The sequence below is a fragment of the Oncorhynchus keta genome, chromosome 1 (genome assembly GCF_023373465.1).
Source record: "Oncorhynchus keta strain PuntledgeMale-10-30-2019 chromosome 1, Oket_V2, whole genome shotgun sequence".
In the NCBI taxonomy this organism is placed as follows: domain Eukaryota; kingdom Metazoa; phylum Chordata; class Actinopteri; order Salmoniformes; family Salmonidae; genus Oncorhynchus; species Oncorhynchus keta.
The window spans coordinates 72,650,272-72,670,486 of NC_068421.1; the positions used below are offsets into that span (position 1 = coordinate 72,650,272).

The 20,215-nt window shown below is 42.7% G+C and overlaps 1 protein-coding gene and 1 pseudogene across 1 annotated transcript in view; both read right to left on the reverse strand.

The window, feature by feature from the left end:
* Positions 1-20,215, reverse strand: part of uchl5 (ubiquitin carboxyl-terminal hydrolase L5) — a 1,000,928-nt gene that overhangs the window by 139,764 nt on the left and 840,949 nt on the right. The window lies entirely within an intron of this gene.
* Positions 1,441-8,872, reverse strand: LOC118395885 (thiamine transporter 2-like; annotated as a pseudogene).

The window sequence follows — 20,215 nt, forward strand, 5'->3', positions numbered from 1 at the left end:
ATTATGTCAGCACAGTTGAAAACTGTTGTTCTGCTTATTAAAGAAGCAATAAAACTGGCCTTCTTTAGACTAGTTGAGTATCTGGAGAATCAGCATTTGGGGGTTGAATTACAGGTTCAAATGGCCAGAAACAAAACACTTTCTTTTGAAACTCATCAGTCTGTTCTTGTTCTGAGAAATGAAGGCTATTCCATGCCAGAAATTGCCAAGAACTGAAGTTCTCGTACAACGATGTGTACTAGTTTGAGAAACAGATGCCTTATAAGTCCTCAACTGGCAGGTTAAACAGTACCCGAAAAACACCAGTCTCAACATCAACAGTGAAGAGGTGACTCCGAGATGCTGGCCTTCTAGGCAGAGTTGCAAAGAAACAGCCATATCTCAGACTGGACAATAACTTAAAAGGTTACAATGGGCAAAAGAACACAGACACTGGACAGAGGAACTCTGCCTGGAAGGCCAGCATTCCAGAGTCTTCTCCACTATTGACGTTGTTTTAGGGTACTGTTTAATGAAGCTGCCAGTTGAGGACTTGTGAGGCATTTGTTTCTCAAAATAGACACTCTAATGTACTTGTCCTCTTGCTCAGTTGTGCACCAGGGCCTCCCACTCATCTTTCTATTCTGGTTAGGGCCCGTTTGCACTGTTCGTTGAAGGGAGTAGTAGTACACAGCATTGTACGAGATCTTCAGTTTCTTGGCAAATTCTCACAATTTCTTCATTTCTCAGAACTAGAATAGACTGACGAGTTTCAGAAGAAAGGTCTTTGTTTCTAGCCATTTTGAGCCTGTAATCGAACCCACAAATGCTTTTGTTCCAGATATTCAAACTTGGATTAGCTAACACAATGTACCATTGGAACACAGGAATGTTGGTTGCTGATAATGGGCCTCTGTATGCCTATGTAGATATCCCATTAAAAAAAAAAATCAGCCGCTTATAGCTACCATAGTCATTTACAACACATGTCTACACTTGTAACGGCTTTATTGCGTCGAAAGAGAGTCTGACCAAAATGCAGCGTGGTTAGTTCGATACATCTTTAATAATGAAAACACGAACAAACAAAAACAACAAACGGAACGTGAAAATCTATACAGCCTATCTGGTGAACACTAACACAGAGACAGGAACAATCACCCACAAAACACTCAAAGAATATGGCTGCCTAAATATGGTTCCCAATCAGAGACAACGATAAACACCTGCCTCTGAGAACCACTCCAGAAAGCCATAGAATTTGCTAGATACCCCCACTAAGCCACACACCCAAAACCTAACAAAACCCCAAGATAAAACACACCACAAACCCATGTCACACCCTGGCCTGACCAAATAAATAAAGACAAACACAATATACTTCGACCAGGGCGTGACAGAACCCCCCTCAGGTGCGGACTCCCGGACGCACATCAAAACAATAGGGAGGGTCCGGGTGGGCGTCTGTCCATGGTGGCGGCTCCGGCGCGGGACGTGGACTCCACTCAATCAATGTCTTAGTCCCTCCTCCTCGCATCCTAGGATAGTCCACCCTCGCCGCCGACCATGGCCTAGCAGCCCTCACCCAGAACCCCACTGGACTGAGGGGCAGCTCGGGACTGAGACTCCGCCTGCGGGAGACTCCGGCAGCGCTGGAGTGGCGAGGCGCACTGTAGGCCTGATGCGTGGTGCTGGCACTGGTGGTACTGGGCCAAGAACACGCACAGGAAGCCTGGTGCGGGGAGCTGCCACCGGAGGGCTGGTGCGTGAAGGTGGTACTGGATAGACCAGACCGTGCAGGCGCACTGGAGCTCTTGAGCACAGAGCCTGCCCAACCTTACCTGGGTCGATGCCCACTCTAGCCCGGCCGATACGAGGAGCTGGAATGTATCGCACTGGGCTGTGCACCCACACTGGGGACACCATGTGCTCCAAAGCATAACACGATGCCTGCCCGGTCTCACTAGCCCCCCGGTAAGCACAGGGAGTTTGCGCAGGTCTCCTACCTGGCGTAGCCCTACTCCCTGTGAGCCCGCCCCCAATACATTTTTGGGGCTGAATCTCGGGCTTCCGTCCGCGCCGCCGTGCTTGCTTCGCCAACTCCATTATCCGATAACCTTCCGCGCACTGCTCCATCGAATCCCAGGCTGGCTCCGGCACTCTCCCTGGGTCGACCGCCCACCTGTCTATCTCCTCCCAAGAAGTATAGTCCATACTCTTGTAGTCCAAACCGTACTCCTCTTTGGGCTGCTCCTGTTGCCTCTTCTCCTGCTGCACCTTGGGGCGCCTACACTCCCCTGGTTTAGCTCAGGGTCCTCTCCCGTCGAGGATTTCCTCCCATGTCCAGAATTCATTATTACGTATCTCCTGCTGCCGCTGTTGCTTCACCTGCTGCTCCTGCCTTGGTCCCGGTGTGGTGGGTGATTCTGTAACGGCTTTCTTGCGTCGAAAGAGAGTCGGACCAAAATGCAGCGTGGTTAGTTCGATACATCTTTAATAATGAAAACACGAACAAACAACAAACGGACCGTGAAAACCTATACAGCCTATCTGGTGAACACTAACACAGAGACAGGAACAATCACCCACAAAACACTCAAAGAATATGGCTACCTAAATATGGTTCCCAATCAGAGACAACGATAAACACCTGCCTCTGATTGAGAACCACTCCAGACAGCCATAGACTTTGCTAGATACCCCCACTAAGCCACACACCCAATACCTAACAAAACCCCAAGACAAAACACACCACAATAAACCCATGTCACAACCCGGCCTGACCAAATAAATAAAGACAAACACAATATACTTCGACCAGGGCGTGACAACACTCTATTTCTGATTAATATGATATTATTTTAATGGACAAAAAAAATGTGCTTTTCTTTCAAGACCAAGGATATTTCTTAGTGACCCCAAACTTTTGAATGGTAGTGTATTTCTATGTATAGATTCATAAGCTCAGCATGACCACAAGAGACAGGTTGGAATGTCTGACAGAAATATGGGGACAATTCTACCTTTTTTTCAAAATTAGTGGTGTTTGAAATTGTTGATATAATGCTGAACATGATTATTTAGTTGCAGAAGTAGGGACAAAGGGACAAAATGCGTAACTGTCCTAGAACATCTTGAACATGTGGTCACCTTAATCAACATGATTGAAGACAAATTTTATGGCAAATATGGTTTGGCACATACATGTCTACATACATATAGACATATTCAAAATACTATTTTCCAGTGATGTTAGAAAAAGTTAGCCTGGTCCCAGATCTGATTTTACTTGTGCCTACCCCATTGTAATTTAACTTGACATAAAATTACAATTCCATAAGGAGTTGGCAAGAAAGCAGAAACCATCTAATTAAGAATTAGAACACTAGAATGGACATGAATCTTCTTATGATGGTATTAAGGTCAGTCATTTTGGTCAGGGAGTTGGTCAACCACTGCCAGAGCTGTGACTAGATATTCTGTAAAAAAAAATAATTTGAAGAATTTATCTGCACTGTATCTTTGTTAGCTAGCTAGCCATACAGTTTCAGAGGAATGATTACATTTTTTAATTAACTGCCAATATGCCAACATTCAATTCAAACAATGCAGTCCATCTAAAGCCAAACACTGGCTGAAATCAGTTGATGATAGGACTTAAACAAGTTGTAAATGCAACAAGTTCTGATATTGTATCATATAATAGCACTCGCAGCATTCCAATAAATACATGTAAAAAGGGTATTTATAATTATATGACAATATTTTATGTTTAAAATAATTATATTCCACAATTTCTGTTAAATCACATGCCTTACTTTAATTTTCCTGTATATGGAAACTCACGACTTGGCTTCTACTGACATTAATTGTAATTAGACTGTTTTGGATTTTCCCCTGAACAATATGGCTGACATTTTCACTTCAATCTGGAACATTAATGGTTTATGACATAGTTCCTCTAGTAATTGAATAGAATCTCTATGGCAGAAACAGACTTGCACTCAGGCTAGTAAAGAGTCAGCTGGAAATTTGAAACAACATTGGCCATGTTCATAAGGTTACAGTGCTGTCTTGTGGCTAAATACAGATAATGCACTTCTTTGACATAAATAATTGTAATGCAGGTGGTTATGTATCCTTTACATCGGTTTGTTCTCCATTTAGGCTAGGTGTGGTGACAGCGCTGTATGATCTTTCCCTTTGTTTGAGTGTCATGCCAGAGGTGAGACTTGTGGCAGGTCAGTTCTTCTCTCTGATTGGCCCTCAGCTGGGATGAGCTGGGAATCGGCTCTGGAGAAGAGTATACACTACTCTGATAAGGAACATCACGACCATGGTAGCAAAGTAACTAGCATAGACCAAGAACTGCCGGAGGAAGGAGATGAGAGGAACACTCTTATTAGGCTACATTACAAAATTATTATAACGTTATTACTATGCTATAAGCTAAAAAGTACAAGTAGTTACACAATAGCTACCACTTTTTCTGAAGTTTCGGTATGTTCTTGCAAACTGTAACTCAGTAATTACTTGTAAGATTATTTCATTTCAGTAAGGTGAGTACTTGTGTGTGTGGTAGTCAGTGTAATTCTCTTTGCTGAGGCCTCCTGGGTGGCGCAGTGGTTAAGGGCGCTTTACTGCAGTGCCAGCTGTGCCACCAGAGACTCTGGGTTCGCGCCCAGGCTCTGTCGTAACCGTCCGGGTTAGGGAGTGCTTGGCCGGTAGGGAAATCCTTGTCTCATCGCGCACCAGCGATTCCTGTGGCGGGCCGGGCGCAGTGCGCGCTAACCAGGTGCACAGTGTTTCCTCTGACACATTGGTGCGGCTGGCTTCCGGGTTGGATGCGCTCTGTGTTAAGAAGCAGTGCGGCTTGGTTGGGTTGTGTATCGGAGGATGCATGACTTTCAACCTTCGTCTCTCCCGAGCCCATACGGGAGCTGTAGCGATGAGACAAGATAGTCTCTAAACAATTGGATACCATGAAATTGGGGAGAAAATAAATATATATATTTTTTTCTCTCTCTGCTGTACCTGATGGTGAGTTGCAGGCTCTTGGTGTGAGAAAAAAAAAGCTGTTTACACCAAACACCAGGGCCTAGCGCTCCCTGCTCAAGCCTTGGGCTATCTGGAACCTGACAGAGACACACAAAGGGAATCATTAGACATAGAGTCACCTCAATCAGGATTCTACTTTGTACAGTAAAAGAATGATTGATTGATTGACTGCTCAGTCAACTTGACATTTCCTATGGTTGAAATATCTCTTACGTGCAGATGGTGATGAGCTCCATGTAGATGGTTTTGAAGAGTCCGTAGCAGCCGTAGCAGATCCAGATGCTGTTGGTCAGGTCCATCAGGTAAAGAACTCCAGCAGTCAGAGCAGTAAACACACCCAGGAACAGCTCTCCCCACACTGACCAGTCCAGAGACACATGGCCCACAGCTATGGAGGCTGCCGCCCCTGGAACACAGGTAGATACAATCTCACTAATCTGGTAGAACCGAGGTGAATGCGGTAAAAAACGTCCTTAACCAAATACACCACTGATCATGTTTCTTTTGGGCTATAGAGTAGTCCATACATAAACTGTAAGTCAGAATTGTAACAATGAAAGAGACAAGACCAAGTAAGGAAAGGACCCTGTATAATCTCCATATCACTGTGATGCTAACGCAATATAGGCTACTATAGCTAGCTTGGGCTTGTTTTAATCCACTTAACGCCTATATTCATTGGTCCATCCCGCCTTGGCAGATCAATAATAGCTGGTTTATAAGCACTGCTGACCGCTCTCTGTATTAGAGATGTATTTAATCAATTTCTGGGCCTGAGGAGAGTATAGTTTCACCTGATGGAATTCATCTCATTCTGAAGAAGGAGAGGAGGGGAGGAAGAGAGGAAACGGAGAGGAGGATAAAGAGGGGGAGGAGAAGGAGAAGGAGAGGCCTTCCATCTGAAGAGGGTTATGAGATAGACCTGCTAATAGCTTAGCGTTGTCTTTAATCCCTCCATGAGAGTCAGACAATTACATACATTGAAATGAAAGAAGCGGGGACACATTCCTGGTAATTTGTATTACAGAGCGAGCCTTTGATCCTGGCAGGAGGTTTTAGAGACAAGATGGATGGAGAGAACAGAACCCTTTGACCTTTCTATGAACTGTGTGTTGTTTGGAGTGGATGAGTTTATTCTGATAACACTGTTTTTTTTAATGGAATATAACTCCAACGTTTGTAGAACTCATATGTGAAGAGGATAAGGGTTTTTGATAGCCGGAATATAATACATGTTCATGCAAAACAGTCTTGGTTCATGCTTTTCACCAATCTTTTTACAATAACATTCCTATTGCCAAGTTCATTGTCATATAGCTGTAATTGATGGAGAAGTTTGGAACTCTCTTTCTTATTGGAGTATCAACTAATTTACTGCATGGTGATGTCACCACGGAAGGCCAAATCTCCATCCCACCAAAATTTCAGGCAGTCTTTTCAAACAGTTTTTAGACTAAAAGGGCATTATCATCCTTTTCACAATTTAACAGTATTATTCAAACCCCATAGTATGGAAATATAAAACAAAACACAGGAAAATCTCATTTTTGACTCAAACATCGGCAAATGTGAATTTACTTAGTCAAACACATAGAAACTGTGATAAAAATGTCAACCGGAAGAATGTATAAAGTGGAGACATGAAGCAGGATGTAATTTAAACACAGTAATTGCCTGTGGTTTCCAGGGATATAAGGGAATGTTTCAGAGCTAAAGAGCCAAAGGAAAGCCGGTCTGTGACGAGTTCCAGCTGGTCTGAGCCATCTGGAGACAATAGACAGAACAGGTTTTTAGCCAGTGTAATTAATGCTGTGCATTGGGTAAAATCTGCCTAAAAGGCCAGCATCCCGGAGTCGACTCTTCACTGTTGACGTTGAGACTGGTGTTTTGCGGGTACTATTTACTGAAGCTGCCAGTTGAGGACTTATAAGGCATTTGTTTCTCAAACTAGACACTCTAATGTGCTCGTCCTCTTGATCAGTTGTGCACCGAGGCCTCCCACTCCACTTTCTATTCTGGTTAGAACCAGTTTGCGCTGTTCAGTGAAGGGAGTAGTTCACAGCGTTGTACGAGATCTTCAGTTTCTTGTCAATTTCTCGTATGGGATTGCCTTCATTTGTCAGAACAAGAATAGACTAATGAGTTTCAGAGGAACGTTCTTTGTTTCTGGCCATTTTGAGCCTGTAATCGAACCCTCAAATGCTGATGCTCCAGATACCCAACTAGTCTGAAGTCGGACAGTTTTATTGCTGTGCTGACATAATTGCAAAATGGTTTTCTAATGATCAATTAGTCTTTTAAAATGATAAACTTGGATTAGCTAACACAACCTGCCATTGGAACACAGGAGTGATGGTTGCTGATAATGGAATATGTAGACATTCCATAAAAAATCTGCCGTTTCAAGCTACAATAGTCGTTTACAACATTAACACAGTCTATACTGTATTTCTGATTTGTTTTATGTTATTTTAATAGACAAAACATAGGCTTTTCTTTCAAAAACAAGGACATTTCTAAGTGACCCCAACATTTTGAACGGTAGAGTATGTGTAGTTCTGGATCTCCTTAAAAGCTTGTATAAAGTGTAATAGTTGATAATACACAGTCCTCTTGAAGTTCAATGTTAAATAACATTTGTTAGGAGAGTGAAAGTGGAGATAATATGTGGTTTAACTCCAGTGCGTTACCAAGAGTCATGTGACGAGTGTGTTATAGTGAATCGTTATGTTACCTGAGAGTGTGGCGACAGCCTCCACCCCTCCATTGTATTCTGTGAAGTTGTATTGGGGCTGTTTGGATGCCCAGAGGAGCTGCACATAGCCTGTGATCTGGTGGTAGCCGCAATTCCCCATGGCTGACCACACACAGAAGAACAGCACGGCCACAGAGGAGTAACACTCTTTACAATCCACCGCTAACCTCTTCAGAGCTCTCATTTCCCCCCTCCCGGTTCTCCTCCCCTTCCTCAGCCACCACACAACCCAGGATACACATGAACTGGACACAACCTCTTCGAATGGGCTGTTATCATTCTGAGTCCCCCCCAGGACCAGGCTTCTCTGGGGCATGGGCAGGTGGAGGGCAGCCAACAGAGCCACACAGAGGGATCCCAGGGTAATGACATTGAGCCAGTAGATGGAAACCCATCCCAGGGACACCAAGAGTTGACCCAAAATGGCTCCCGCTATGTAGCCCAGTAGCACAGCCCCTCTGGCATAGCTAGTCACTCTCTGGTAATACTGGGGGTGGACAACACTGTAGATATAGGAATAGTAAGCCACGTCTGCTGCAGTGCCCATACTGTAAATGGAGAGGGCGCACTGAGTCAACACCACACCAGAGCTGAAGATGAACAGCAGAAATGCCCAAATGTAGTTGAGTGCCTGGAGGACGATGACAGACTTGTACCTCAGGATATCTGTCACCAAGAAGACTGGGATGAGTAGGAAGAGGTTGGAATACGCACATACTGGGAACACTTGCCTTGTAACCTGTGGAAATATCAGGAAAATGGCAGGATATGTCATACAACAATAAATGAACATAAAAGCATTTGCCATTATTATAAAATATAATTTGTGATATGAATTCTCTAGCTAAATCAATAAATGAATAAACGGTTGATGTGCCATACCTGTTTGGTGGTGAGGTTCTTGTATGGCCCGGTGAGGTAGTCCGTGAGGAAATGCTCAGAGGGCCTCATCATTGATCAGAAGCCATAGATACAGAGCAGCACTGTGGGGCCCACCCAGCCTCTGCCGTGAGGCCCACACTCCCTGCTCCAGTCCCAGCAGAACCGCATCGTCTCTTTGTTGTTCCACAGGGACGTCTCTCCACGGCTGGGCTGAGCTCAGTCTAATTCAGCCTGTTTAATCTGCAGTGATATGGGGGTGGAGATAAACCCAAGGTGAGATTGACTGTAAAGTCACCTGGCTGTTCCCAATGTTGTTGTTCCCCCTGAGGTTTGAAGAGGGAGAGCTACCCAGACAGGGAACATTAAGATGAAAAATACAGGGGTGAAGTCCAAGAGTTGGTGTTGTCATAAATATATCACCCTCCACCTCCTTCATACTTCATAGCTCAGAATTGAATATGGAAATATAGCTGCAAGCAGCATTGGCAGGATTCAAGCCCTATTGCCCCCAGCAGGAGAAATTGGATTCAGTGCCCTTTGATGAGATACTTTTCTACTCCTTAACATGACAAACAGGGGTACTAAGGGAGGTACAGTAATAAGGAAACCAGCTAATCAAACGTTATGCTTAGAATGACCATTCTCCTTTGTGTGTGCATGTCTGTCTGTCCAGCCTGGTCTCATAGACTAGACGTAACAAAGTAAACGTACATCCGGGACAATCAAATTAGTATGATACAGCAGCGGCCCGCCCATCATACTAAATGGAGGGAGACAGAATTACTTTTACTACAGTGGTTGCTCAACTAAAAGTTTTGTAATTATGCTGCGGGATTTAGAGGTAATTTTTGGTTTTGTACTGTACCCTGCGTCACTACTTCATTGCCCCAGACCAGCGAAAGGGGAAGTTAGAGCACTGATTATGCTTTTGAGTCCCAAGGCACTACTGTGTCTCTAACTGACAATGAATGGTGAATGGACTTTAACCAAATAGAAACTGATAATTGTGCCTGACTTCAACATTTTATTTCAATGAACTGAATAATGACGATGAAGAAGGTGATTGAATTTAGAACAATAGTGTAAGAATTGCTATTTCTCTATCCTGCACGCACACACCTGGAAAAATACGCTTATTCTTTTGTTTCTACACAGTATCACTTACTAAAACTGTTGTTACACTAAGGTTTTTATTCTATGAGAAACTTAGACTACAATTAGGGTGTGGAAATGTTCAGATTATTTTGCTCTTACTGTAGTACTGTAGCCTACTCCCAACATTGTCCAGTGTCTGTGTGGCGCAACGGTCTAAGACACTGAATCACAGCGCCAACTGCTTTGCTACAGATGCCAGTTCAATATCCATGACTGGGAGGCCTATGAAGTGATGGTAGGCTTTTGGCTTCTCTCCCTCTACAAACAGAAATAAATCATTCTAACTAACAAACTGGCATTATTTACAAATTAGTAACAATGTCTCACCCCATGTTCAGTAATGGCCTTTTCCTCGCTCACTTTAGATTATCTGAAAACTAAATAATCTCCAAAATATAGTTATTTTTTAAACAAGCCATAGAAAGTTGGTTGCAATTTTCATGGATCCGTCCGGAACTTTCATTACACACACCTGTCCGCTGTTCCCACTGATTAGTACTTGTATAAGTGCACTCTTTGGTTTCCATTGGGCTGTCCGTTATTGTTACATTGTCTGTTGGTGCATGTGAGTACCTGTGCTCTGTGTTTTGGGCTTCGTGCCCTTGTGGATTGCGCAGAGGATTACGGGTCTCATCCCGTGTGTTAATCATTGTGTGCGTGTGTTATTTATTCGAGGTACTCCTCGCTCTTTTGTTTGGGTTTCAACCCTGTGTTTTTGTTATGTGTTTGTTTGGTCTTCGTCCCCGTTCCTTTACACAGCAAGCCGTAATATGTGCTCGATAAAAAAACGATTACACATTCCTGCGCCTGTCTCCTGAATCTCTTCATACCAACGTGAAAGCAATATCAGTTTAGTCCATCAGAAAATACATAACAAATAATGCAACAAATATTGTGGTTAAACTCAAACATACTAATTGATTAAAACCTCACTAGGGTAGGGGACAATATTTTCACCTGCAGATGAAAAGTGTGCCCAAAGTAAACTGCCTGTTAATCAGGCCCAGAAGCTGGGATATGCATATAACTGGTAGATTTGGATAGAAAACGCTCTAAAGTTTCCAAAACTGTTAAAACAATGTATGTGAGTATAACAGAACTGATATGGCAGGCAAATACCTGTGAAAAATCCATCCAGGAAGTGGGATTTCTTTATATTTGTAGTTTTCCATTGACTGCCTATACAGATTCCATTGATTTAGGACTCAAATTGCAGTTCCTATCGTTTCCACTAGATGTCAACAGACTTTAGAAATTGTTTCAGGCTTGTTTTCTTAAAAATGAGGGAGTAAGACCACTCTGAATGAGTGTACACTGCAGTGACCCAGAGGTTTTTTATGCGCACGACCGAGAGCGCGCCTTTCTTGTTCTCCTTTTCTATTGACACTGCTTTTGTCCGGTTGAAATATTATTGATTATTATGACTAAAAACAACCTGAGGATTGATTATAAACCTCGTTTGACACGTTTCTACGAACTTTACTGATACTTTTCGGATTTTACGTCTGCCTGTTGTGACTGACTTTGAGCCTGTGGATTACTGAACAAAACACGCAAACAAAAGGTTTTTGGATAGAAAGATGGACTTAATCGAACAAAACAAACATTTATTGAGTAAATGGGAGTCTTGTGAGTGCAACCACATGAAGATCATCAAAGGTAAGTGATACATTTTATTGCTATTTCTGACTTGTGTAACTCCTCTACTTGGCTGGTTACTGTTTGTAATGATTTGTCTGCTGGGCGCTGTTCTCAGATAATCGCATGGTATGCTTTCGCCGTAAAGCCTTTTTGAACTCTGACACTGATGTATAACACTTGTATGTTTTCAGAATTTTTATAATGAGTATTTCTGTTTTTGAATTTAGCGCTCTGCAATTTCACTGGATGTTGGCCAGGTGGGACGCTACCATCCCACACCCCTTAGAGTGGTTAAAAAAACTTAATCAATTGGAACCTTTAACATTTGGAATGGGTAAAAAGCGTAGCAGGCTGTGAATTCTGTAAACCATGTTTCTAGGATGGGCTATTAACAAGACAATATATATTGGTCATATTAATCATGGCTTCTGAGTGGTGCAGTGGTCTAAGGCACTGCATCTCAGTGCAAGAGGCATCACTGACATATTTTATTAGGATTTTTTTTGTATTATGCTAGTTAGATTTCCGTGGTGCATCGACTCTTGGGTTTTTGAAAGGGTTAGGTTAGGATTAGTGGAAGGGTTAGCGTACATGCTAAGTAGTTGCAAAGCAGTTAAAAGTACTAAGTATTTGCTAATTATCTAAAATGCTGAACTTGTCCGTAATGAAATTCAAACATGCAGCCTTTGGGTTGCTAGACGTTTGTGTTATATAGTTACCCATCCACCCCGACCAACAACCCTCCTTTAGTTTTTGCCTTTTAAGTGTAGGTTGGTCTCTCTGTCAGTTTGTGTGTGTGTGCGTCCTCTTTATTTAATTCACAGCCAGTTTTATGAAAGAGCACAATAGCCAAAAAAGGAGGTGAGAATCAGACCCCCACAGTGGGAGCAGGACCCAGACCATAGGAGGCAGATAGAGGTAAACAGTATGGTCTGGTTGATCTGATTCACATACTGTATGATACATGACAGAGATAGCATAGCACTGTTCAGCCCTTCCTACCTGCCCCCCTGCTATCTCTATTCCTCTTTTTTGCTCTGCTGCCAGAGCATATGAAGCTGACTGAAACAAGCGACGGGTGAAATAGTTGTGTTTGTGAAGTCCAGATAAGTATGTGTGGGTGTGTGTGTGTGTGTGTGTGTAAAGGAATGTTTGAACAGTAGATGCCTGGCTTCACAGCATAACAGCACTTTGACTGAGGCTCACTGATAAGTCGTGTAAACTAAAAGCTCTGGTGAAGGCCTGAGGCCGATACGTACAGCTTATCAAAGAGCAGTGATACTAGCAAGAGCAGTGTGTGGGTTTCTTATTTTTTCTCATGTTATTCAACTGTTACCATGCACCTGCAAAAAAGATAGCTCAGATTTAATTTTGAAAGACATGTAAACTAAAATATGTTTTCTTTACTTTTACAACCCTTGCTTTTGAATTTATAATGCTACAGTTGGACTACTCCTAAAAGCTACAGTTTGTGTCTGTTATCATTATAAATATCAGCAGTGGTTGGAAGATAATCATAATAGTATGATATCTTGTATAACCTCAAAATGGTAAACAAGCTATCATTAATTAAGAGCTTGTGCTCTATTCAATCCGTATTGCAGAAGTTCAGTGTTACAGCGTGATTGAAATTTAAAGGCAATGATCATTTCTATCGCACAATCTGTAAAACTTTAGAAAGATTGAATAGAGCCCCATGTTTACTAGCTGCCAATTCCATTCTTATTCTGATCCCTTTCCTAATTCTGGTCAACCAGGGCCAGCTAAACATCATCAGTTGTGAAGCATCAGCTCAGGCCATCAGTAACACAGCCCATACAGGTGTTATCGGGTGCTTAGCATTGGGAAGATTGAGACTTCAGTGGAGAAAAAACATAACCATCCATCTTGACGAGAGCTTTATTGATCCCCTGACAGAGAACGCTGGATTTCAGAGGCTTAGCGAGACTGGCCAGCAGTCTCTCTCTCTCTATCCTCTCTCCCTCTCGCTCTTTGTCAGTCTCTCTCTCTCTCTTTCTTTAATGTCGTGAGAGAAGAAATCCACAAGGTGGCGGTAGCAGCTAATAGTAGCACATCAAAAGGTGTAGAACCATCTCCACAGCTATGCATCGGTCTGTGATGTGAGATGGACTTGACAGATTTGTTATGGCTTTGAGAATCTAAGCCCCCAGCTTGTAAAAGCTGATAAAAAAAGAAGAGAATAAAAAGATAGGAGAGAGCGACAGACAGCATCCGGTCCACAACCAGCTGTCCACACTCTGAAGCCATCTGCCTCAGCTAATTAATTGTACAATGACCATTGCAATTAAGCCTTCTTTTCTTATATGTAACAAGTTTTACCACACACTTTTATTTACTCTGGCCCATGTTTTTGATTCATATATTTATCAGTTTATCCCATTTGTTTGATATTATTACATTTTCGTCGATTCAGTTTCTCATTAGCTTGAGATTGATTGAGTGATATTTCATTTCAGGGTGGAAAAACTAAAATGAATCAACCTCTTTAGACGATCAGAGGCATGTTGTATCGACAGGTCTGCATAGCTTTATGTGACAATAACAACCATGATAACTCTTTTGACATTTTGTTTGATGTTTTTGTTCCTTACTTCAGTGCAGTTTGTGGCAAAGATGCCATGCGATTGTTTGAGGACGGCGCCTCATATCAAATTATTTTTCCACCGGCACAGGTTTCATAAATTCACAAATAGAACAGTTTAGCCATAATGACCATCGTTATGTTTGGAGGAAAAAGGGGGAGACTTGCAAGCCGAAGAAAACCATCCCAAACATGAAGCACGGGGGTGGCAGCATCATGTTGTGGGGGTGATTTGCTGCAGGAAGGACTGGTGCACTTCACAAAATAGATGGCATCATGAGGCAGGACAATTATGTGGATATGTTGAAGCAACATCTCGAGACCTCAGTCAGGAAGTTAAAGCTTGGTCGCAAATGGTCTTCCAAATGGACAATGACCCCAAGCATACTTCCAAAGTTGTTGTTTTGTCCTTAAGCAAAATGGCTTAAGGACAACAAAGTCAAGGTATTAGAGTGGCCATCACAAAGCCCTGACCTCAATCCTATGGACAATTTGTGGGCAGAACAGGAAAAAGCGTGTGTGAGCACAGTGGCCTACAAACCTGAATCAGTTACACCAGCTCTGTCAGGAGGAATGGGACCAAATTCACCCAACATATTGTGGGAAGCTTGTGGAAGGCTACACGAAATGTTTGACCCAAGTGAAACACTTTAAAGGGAATTCTACCAAATACTAATTGAGTGTATGTAAACATCTGACCCAATGGAAATGTGATGAAAGAAATAAAAGCTGAAATAAATCATTCCCTCTACTATTATTCTGACATTTCACATTCTTAAGATAAAGTGGTGATCCTAACTGACAGAGACAGAGATTTTTTACTAGGATTAAATGTCAGGAATTGTGAAAAACTGAGTTTAAATGTATTTGGCTAAGGTGTATGTAAACTTCCGACTTCAACTGTACACACACTGCCGTGCGTGAAGTGTGAAGCGGGAAGGGGTTGTTTATGATTACAGTGTTGTTGTTTTTTGCTTCGGTACTGTTTTCACAAGTATGTGGTGAATTATTTAAACTCTTATTACAAAACACCAAACTGGTAACACTTGTAACACCAGTCTTACATTCAAAACCTTTAATTGTGCATTCATTTTGTTTGTAGGCATCTTTCACCACACAACCATTGATGCAAAATGTACGTAAGGAGTAAAAATTTGCTTAACAAGTAACATAATAGTTTGTATCGACTAACTCTGTGGGCAATAGTAGTGTTTAACATGATTTTTATATGACTACCTCATCTCTGTACCCCACACATAAAACTTTCTTTAAGGTCCCTCTGTCGAGCAGTGAATTTTAAACATATTCCACCACAATGACAAGGGAGGATTACCAATGCCTTGCAAAAAAGGACACCTATTGGCAGATGGGTAAAAATAAAAAATAAGAAATTAAATATCCTTTAGCGCATGGTGAACAGTTGAACAGTTGAAACTGGAGCAGCAGCATGGCCAGGTGGACTGGGGACAGCAAGGAGTCATCATGGGCTATACTCGGCCTTGTCTCAGGATGGTAAGTTGGTGGTTGAAGATATCCCTCTAGTGGTGTGGGGGCTGTGCTTTGGCAAAGTGGGTGGGGTTATATCCTTCCTGTTTGGCCCTGTCCGGGGGTGTCCTCGGATGGGGCCACAGTGTCTCCTGACCCCTCCTGTCTCAGCCTCCAGTATTTATGCTGCAGTAGTTTGTGTCGGGGGGCTAGGGTCAGTTTGTTATATCTGGAGTACTTCTCCTGTCCTATTCGGTGTCCTGTGTGAATCTAAGTGTGCGTTCTCTAATTCTCTCCTTCTCTCTTTCTTTCTCTCTCTCGGAGGACCTGAGCCCTAGGACCATGTCCCAGGACTACCTGACATGAGGACTCCTTGCTGTCCCCAGTCCACCTGGCCATGCTGCTGCTCCAGTTTCAACTGTTCTGCCTTACTATTATTCAACCATGCTGGTCATTTATGAACATTTGAACATCTTGGCCACGTTCTGTTATAATCTCCACCCGGCACAGCCAGAAGAGGACTGGCCACCCCACATATGCTCTCTAATTCTCTCTTTCTTTCTCTCTCTCGGAGGACCTGAGCCCTAGGACCGTGCCCCAGGACTACCTGACATGATGGCTCCTTGCTGTCCCCAGTCCACCTGACTGTGCTGCTGCTCCAGTTTCAACTGTTCTGCCTTATTATTATTCGACCATGCTGGTCATTTATGAACATTTGAACATCTTGGTCATGTTCTGTTATAATCTCTACCCGGCACAGCCAGAAGAGGACTGGCCACCCCACATAGCCCGGTTCCTCTCTAGGTTTCTTCCTAGGTTTTGGCCTTTCTAGGGAGTTTTTCCTAGCCACCGTGCTTTTACACCTGCATTGTTTGCTGTTTGGGGTTTTAGGCTGGGTTTCTGTACAGCACTTTGAGATATCAGCTGATGTACGAAGGGCTATATAAATAAATTTGATTTGATTTGATTTGATTTGATCATGTCAGGTAGTCCTGGGGCATGGTCCTAGGGCTCAGGTCCTCCGAGAGAGAGAAAGAAAGAAGGAGAGAATTAGAGAAGGCACACAGGACACCGAATAGGACAGGAGAAGTACTCCAGATATAACAAACTGACCCTAGCCCCCCGACACAAACTACTGCAGCATAAATACTGGAGGCTGAGACAGGAGGGGACAGGAGACACTGTGGCCCCATCCGAGGACACCCCTGGACAGGGCCAAACAGGAAGGATGTAACCCCACCCACTTTGCCAAAGCACAGCCCCCAAACCACTAGCTATGGGAGGCAGAGGATGATCTTGTGAGCTGGAGCAGTAGTGATGAAGAAGGGGCTGCTTTCCTGATGAATGGACTCCACGGCGAGGGTGAGTGTCAAACATTTAGCAAACATTTCTATGTATAATTATTTTTATGTTCCTACTTTACAGATAAACATTTTCATTATGTTGTTCTCAAAATATGCACACTCCAGTTTACATGTAAAATCTATAGGTTTCCCAAATATTAAGTGACGGAAACCTGCTCCAGAGTGCTCAGGTCCTCAGACTGGGGGCGAAGGTTCACCCTACAACAGGACAACCATCCTAAGCACAAAGCCAAGACAACGCAGGAGTGGCTTTGAGACACATCTCGGAATGTACTTGAGTGGCCCAGACAGAGCCCGGACTTGAACCCGATCGAACATCTCTGGAGAGACCTGAAAATAGCTGTGCAGCAATGCTCCCCATCCAACCTGACAGAGCTTCAGAGGATCTGCAGAGAAGAATGGGAGAAACTCCCCAAATACAGGTGTGCTAAGCTTGTAGCGTCATACCCAAGAAGACTTGATGCTGTAATTGCTGCCAAATGTGCTTCAACAAAGTACTGAGTAAAGGGTCTGAATACTGATATTTCAGTTTTCTATTTTTTTAATACTAGCAAACATTTCTAAAAACCTGGTTTTGCTTTGTCTTTATGGGGTATTTTGGATAGATTGATGAAGGGAAAAAACTATTGAATTAATTTTAGAATATGGCTGTAACGTAACAAAATGTGGAAAAAGCTAAGGGGTCTGAATACTTTTCTAAGGCACTGTATTTCTAGATGAAATGCTGATTAATATTGGTGGAAAAGTGACCATGATTTTGTGTGTCCTACTTTGTCAATTGAAAATGTGCTTAGAGTTTTGAAACAACTGCCTATTTGATGATACATTTTGAGTTTTTTTACTAAGAGTGTACAACATACTTGTAAAAATTGTACCAAAGCTATTACAAAAATGGTAATGACCCACTAACTGCTCTGAGGAAATCACTGAGATCCAGTCTTTCTCTCAACCAGTCATTCAGCTGAAGCAGGAAGTCAACAAAACAACTAGAACATTTTGTCTCCTCACCCAGACAGAGAGGTGTTAAAACACTTGTCTTGACAGTCTGAAGACCCAGGGAACATCTTGTGTGGGACAGAGCGATCTTACATCAGATAGCACAGAGAGACAGACAGAGTAATGACATTGGTTGAGTTAATTCATTCCTGTGCAATTGTATTTCTATCACCTGCTAGAAAAAGGGCAGAGGTGACCAAGAGCGGCAAGGAATAGTAGCACTGAAATCCAAATGTCATCAAACATTGACATTTTCAAGCCATTATATAGTTACCCTGTACCACAACAATGCACTAATATTTGACACTCAACATAATGCTAGCCTGAGGCAGGTATGCTAATGCTGCATACACAGCAGACTGGACCGTTGTTAACATTGTTCGCAGTCTCTTGGCATTTAGATTCTTATTCATAGCTAAATGAATCGGAAAACGGATTTGATATGGCGATGTTCATACCAACTAGGACATATCTATTAGATCTATCAGAAGTCATGCGTAAAAATCATTAGAGCTTGTTAGGGTGGCACGGAAAGCCTCTGCTCCAATCAGATGGCATAGAACTTCTCTGTTCCAATCCATCAAGGTCACTGACGTGCTGTTATGATGTCATAGCTGAAGGGCTCTTTGGAGTAATGGGTGTTGTCGGGCGGTTGCCACGGCACCCTGTGCGATGGCTAATGTCCTGCTGCAGCCCGTCTTCCATAAGAGATGAGTTATCAGAATGAGCAATGAGGAGTGATAGAGGGGTGGAGTGGAAAGGTGTCAGCAGCACACACTTCACATGCTGTAGGTAGGAGAGTCATTCTGCTCTGATATACTCTGCTCCACTCCGGTTCAATATCCTGGTCTGTGTGAGACCATTGAGCACGGTTGTTAGATTCTCTTTCATTCTCTCTCTTTAAACCAGTGACAGTTGGTTCAGGTTCTTTCAACCATCTCTCTACTCTGCATGTCTGCCTCTCTCTCTGTCTTTCCTCAGCTTTCTTTGGCAAACATTGCAACATTGTATTGACTGGTTCCAGCCTGCTAGTAAACTTGTAACATAATCAACTGGGACGTCACAGTTTACGGTGTCCATCTTTCAGCCCCTTTTCTTTTGTCAGCAAGACGCCTCAGTTAATTCAGGTACAAGAGTGTAGACCTAATGACAATCGTCGAAGGTCATTACACTTTTTGGTGTTTTGTAACAATATCTCTTTCTTTTCATCAAATGGGAAGTGCTGTATGGATGCTGGAATTATTTTGGAGGAGATGAACATGTGCAGGTAGCCTACTTTATGAACGGATTTGTTTGACAGTCAGATAAAAAAAAATATATGATATGCTGTGTTCACACATGTGCGTGCACAAATATGAAGTCCCGTGACCCCCGGATGTCACAGTATAATTCACACCCTGACGGTGTGGCATCAATTACATTTTTCAATTCACAACTTTTACGTACAGTACAAAGTAGTTTGGATGTGTGGGAGACTTTTATTGTAATTTTGATGGAAATACTGAAAAAAAAGTAATTTCTTGATTTGCACTGTGTGCCATCTGGTGTCATTGTAATTCTGTACCAATAAATGCATGAGCTGGAGATGATGGAGCCTCTCTCTCTCTCTCTCGCTCTCTCTCTCTCCTCCTCTCTTTCTCTCTCTCTTTCTCCCTCTACTCCTCTCCCCCTTTCTCTCTTTCTCTCTGCCTGTAGGATAGAGGATGGAAAGAGGATATTGTTACCTCTCTGGTATTCCTCCAGTCTTCAGTCAGTCTTAACTTCAGCAGCACTAAAACAGACCCTACAGGCAGCTTCTGCAATCAGCTAATCAAATTCTAGTCTATGCACTCTTAATTTGAGTTGTGTTGGATTGAATGGGCTGTAAGGTAAGTGCGTCTCAGTCATAACATTACTTTTCTTGCTGGCCTGCTCTCAAGAGTCCACAGAATGCTAATAAGCCATTGACCTTCTGGTTATAACAGTACTTATATCATATCATAAACATCTTCAAACACACACAGACAAAAAGTGCTGTTTTTGTTCCTTACTTCAGTGCAGTTTGTGGCAAAGCTAATTCCCCATTAAGTCCTGTTAATACAGGGATGGGCAATCATTTTGGTTTGAGGGCCTCATCTGGATTTTATTGTTCTGCAGAGGGCTCAGATTTGGTTTTGGACTGATTTGTTTGTCAAAAGCAATTTGTGCCCCCAAAAACGGCACTTATCTGAAAATATATCGGTCCATTATCATTTCTACATACTTTCAATCTAGTTTCGATATTGAAGAGAGGCTTGGAGTGTTATTTTTTAACCCAAA